This window comes from Chiroxiphia lanceolata, chromosome Z (assembly GCF_009829145.1).
Source record: "Chiroxiphia lanceolata isolate bChiLan1 chromosome Z, bChiLan1.pri, whole genome shotgun sequence".
Classification (NCBI taxonomy): domain Eukaryota; kingdom Metazoa; phylum Chordata; class Aves; order Passeriformes; family Pipridae; genus Chiroxiphia; species Chiroxiphia lanceolata.
The window spans coordinates 14,945,936-14,950,948 of NC_045671.1; positions in this window are offsets into that span (position 1 = coordinate 14,945,936).

A 5,013-nucleotide genomic window follows, 5' to 3' on the forward strand; every position below is an offset into this window, starting at 1 on the left:
TACCAGGAAATAAAGGATAATTAGGTTAAAAAGACTCAAAATCTCCCAAGGAAAGATTGTAAATGTCAATTTAATATAAAGTGTCATAGCAAGCTCCAAAAATTTTATTTTTCAAAAAATATTTGGGACTTCAAAAGAGCCCAGCAAAGACATGTGTTTGCTAGACATTGTAAATACATTGTGTGATATGCAAAAAAAAAAAGGAGGTCCAACACACTCATACAACTACGCAGTTTAAAAATCACGTAACATATAATTCACATAATTTTTTTCAGAGCTTAATAAAAACAAAAAGTCTGACCTCTATTATTATATATTCCTTTTCTGTTATCAAATTCAGTACATGCTACCTAATAAGTTTAACTAAAAACACAGAATAAAAAGTGAACTTCTTCCTTCAGGGCAAGTTGAACAGTAAAGGATCATCTTTCTAACATTTCCTAACTTGAGCAGGTCTTCAGATGAACAAATACCCTTGGGATCCTTTATAGCACTAGTGAAGAGAAACACATTTTATATGTAATTCACCTTGGCCACCTTAGGAAGTAAATTAAGTCCAAAACTTGTCTCTACTCTGTCATTTATGACAGAGTCATTAGCTCAAACCATGCTCAAAGTGAGATAATTTCCATCTACTGTGTCACCAGATGCTCAAAAGAATTGTATGAAGCCTTGAAAAACCATGTCTTAAAATATAAAGCATTAAGTATTCCTTTTATGTAGAAAATATACTTTACATCTCTTGCCCTGATTTCGGCAGGTGATTCTTTGCTCTGCTGGCTCTGAGATGTAGGAATAGTAGCCACAAGACCACAGAGTCATAGAATGATTTGGGTTCTTAAAGAAGATATCTTAAGGATCATCTCATTCCAACCTCCCTGCCATGGAGGCACTAGACCAGGTTGCTCAGAGCTCCATCCAACCTGTTCTTGAACACTTCCAGTGATGGAATATCCAGAGCTCCTCTGGGCAATCTGTTCCAGTGCCTCACCACCCTCACAGTAAAGAATTTCTTCCTAAAAAATAATCTAAATCTCTCTTCTCTAAGTATAAAGATGTTGCCCCTTGTCCTATCAATTGCTTGATAGGATATATCAATAATCTCTCCATGAAGCAAAAATTAGAAATAAGCCACCTTCTTGAGTACAGCATTACAAATATGAACCAGATCTGGTAATACAAAATGAAAACTTTAGCATATGCTCTAGTAACTAGAAGGAGAAACTTCTCCCAGAGTGGCTCCCAGGCCAGTTGATCTACTCACCAGTGAGTCCTACTTGATACTTGCTCTTGATGCCATGCTTACTTGCTTATGCTCACTCGCCCCAGTTGCTGACCCCACATATGAGTCTAATGACAAGAGCTTTAACTCCAGGTACTGGTGCTCAGACCTCCATTCACACATTACGGAATCATAGAATATGCTGAGTTGGAAGGGACCCACAAGAATCATTGAGTCCAACTCTCAGATGATCTCAGGATCATCTCTAAGAGTCACACTATGTGCCTCAGATTATCATCCAAGCACTTCTTGAACTCTGTCAGGCTGTGACCACTTCCCTGGGGAGCCTGTTCCAATGGCCAACCACCCTCAGTGTGAAGAACCTTTTCCTAATATCTAACCTAAACTTCCCCTGACACAACTTCAGTCCATTCCCTCAGGTCCTATCACTGGTCACCATAGAGAAGAGATCAGTGTCTGCCCCTTCTCTTCCTGTCACAGGGAAGTTGTAACTGCAATGAGGTCTCCCCTCAGTTTCCTCTTGTTGTATATAACATAAATTGAAATGACACCATGTGCCTGTGACAGTGCTAAAAGCACTCACAAATAGCAAAACTTTGCACAGACTATTCAAAACCAGACAGTAAAATGTCTACTCTTACTCTATTAGTGAAACAATGGCAAGTGAAGAACAGCTAATTGAAATTGCCTCTTATATGTGTCTAATTCTCAGACAGATGGAGTGTTAGATGCCTAATAAGATGAATTTCTTAAAATGAATAATTATTTTACTAAATCTAACCACAGCCTGGTGAATTCAACACAGGCTATGATTACCTTTACAACTGGGTAACACTGTGGCTAATCTACCAAATGAATTAGCTGCTCAAGCCTTCCACCAGAGCTGTAAGAAATGAGGCTGTGCTATCAGTCAGTAGCTGCATCACTGAGTGGGCTGGCTGCCTTTTCCCCACCTTCCCTGTGAATCCACATTCCTCTTCTGCTGCTCAGCACAATAATAAAGCCCATCTATTTACAGAGAGTAAATTTGAGATCTGCATGCACAGAGGTGATAAAACTACTTAAGAAAGAGGAGTAAGGTAAGCTCAATAATCCCCTGCTTGACTTATTTTTTTTAAGTAGAGCCTGTTTCTCTAGTGTGCATAGAGGAAATAGAAAACTTATTCCCCATGAAAATCACTCAATAAAACAGCCTATTTGTTGTGCCTACATCTCACCCTGCAGCAAAGAAAAAATTATGGATGTGTAGACCTCAGTATCCTAATCAAAGAGCCTCTTGAAATGCTGCAGCTTTGCCCTTCACTTCCCTCTACTGCAGCAAACATTCCCATAACAACATAACACAGCTGCTGTAAGGTGTGCTCAGCTGCTAGGCTAAGTGTCCCTCTAGCAATGACAGTGAAAATAGCCAGCAATGCATGCTGCAAAAACTCAACCCAAGAAGGCTATGGCCTGATGTTCTGCTGATGCCAATGTACTGGGCTGAGCTGTGATATTCCTTTGGGGATCCACCAGCTAAATTTCACAGTCCAGTAGAAGATAATCTAATATAACTTTAGTCTCTTCTCAATCAGTTTTATAAATTATTTCCTTAAAGGATTCTGAGGTGTATACACTCATTTTGGCTACATGCCACAGTGGGTGGATTCCCATCAAGACTCTTCAGGGCTCTAACGATTCAATTTATTCCCAATAACCATAATGCTGCTCTTGAATTTTCATCTATTGTCACAGATTTGCTTTTTCTTTGTTTAGGTTTGTAGTGCTCTAATACTACAGTCAACATTCCTCTTAATGCTTTGTTCTATTAATAAGAATAACCCTCTTCCATTGTCCCTTTAATGCTTTACTTCTGGTATTAGTAACATGCAAATATTGAGCTGAAGATTATTGTGCTGTATTTTTGCTGGCTGTTTTCCTGAGAAATGTATTCTATTTATGGCACATGCTGACACAGCTGGTTCCAATTTTCTTTCTCATGCATAGCAATTTGGGGAAGCCTGCCATACTGCCACATGTGAAAGCAATCATTCCAGCCTTTTTTTTTCATAGAGCAGCCCAGCCTATGGACCCTTTCCACTGCCTGGGGAGGCAATCCTTTTTTCACTTGCCAGTTTGTCCTTAGCTTCCTCAGCAGATGTCCCCAGACCCATCTCTGGGGTCATGGCCAAGGATAATATGGAGAGGGAGACAATACTTCTGCCTACAGGCTTGTTCTCCACCCACTATTCTGGAATAGGAGTGTTCACACATGGAGTTAATCAGGGGTGAGTCCCTATGCAGACAAGCCCTCACACTAAACACACCACTGTGAAGGATGCTGAGGCTTCTAACCACATCCTGGGTACTAGATTTGTATCACAGATTCCCTCAGCACTGTGCCTTTGTACTTCGATCTATACCTGAGCCTTCAATCTTAGCAAATATCAAAGAGCACATACCTGGAGCTCTGCTATAAACTTAAAGACCTTTTGCAATGATTATAAATGTGATAGCTGTCATACTTCACCTGTACATTTTAAAAGCCTTTGAAAGTAATTAATTCATATCCATCATACTACTGTAGAGCAGGTTATCAAAATGTCTTACACTGCAAATGTTTCACACCTATGTTCAATCACTGTATTTTTATATCAGAAAAACCATGCCTTATTTTTCTCTTTCTAGCTGAGCTGACACAACACTGAGGGTTTTGTGTTGCGCCTTTTTTTTTTTTTGTGGGAAGACGTGAGGAGTGATTGGGAAAATGATTCAATGTGATGACCCTCTGAATTCCTGTGGAACTCCATGTCAAAAGCATACTTTTTTCTACTTTCCCATTTTTGGTCAAAATTAAAGGCAAAGATTCCACTTACTGCTGTGTAAAACTGGAGCAGCTCCACCAAAACCATGGGTATTACACCAGATTTATGCTGCTCTGAGAGCAGACTTTGGACAGCAGACTTTGTGGTCAGTGCTTGGCTATAAAGTGTTTTGACTTTAGAGTTTTGAAATCATGTCTCCCAGAATTCTTTTCAGATGAAATTCAGAAGTCACTTCAACAATGCTGCATTTTTCTTAAAAAAAAAAAATCTATATTTTGATTACTAAGCAAATGCAAATGTAATCTTACAAGTACAAATTATAATAGCACCAGAATAAGAAACCAGCAAGTCTGAATTAATTTCGTTTGCTCCTCTGTGTTTGCCTAGGGTTGCTATCAGATGGCCCCAATTTCTTCTGGTGAGGCAAAGGGTGGCACAAAAGTTTGAGTATAAGAGGGAGTGCAATGTCTTATCCTGAACAGGCTGGATACCTGGCACCTATTTAAAGTGACCAGAATCAAGAACATCATGTACAACATCTTTAACTACATTTACAGTCCTGGTACCAACTGTAGGAAAAGCAACAAGTAATGTTATATGAGGGTAGTAAGTCATCCAACCATCTTTTCCAAGTGCTGGTGGAGGCAATACCATGCTGCCTAAGGACAAAAGCATCCTAAGGACTGCAGTCGGGCTGCTGATGTTCTGTGCACAGTCATCACAAAGTGTTCCATGTAAGTAGCATTGGAGCATTGTACAATGACTGACACAGTGGAAGGAGCTGTATGTGTTGTTACTTTTACTTTTTGTTGTGCTCAGATAGGATAGGATAATTATGAATCCCATTTGTTTTTTTAAACTTCACAAATAGGAACTTGTCTGTAGCTCCATTTCTGCTACTGTGAGAGTCAGCATTTAATTCTTCTAAATTTTTGAGCTGCCAAAAGCAGTCCAGAGTTTATTTAT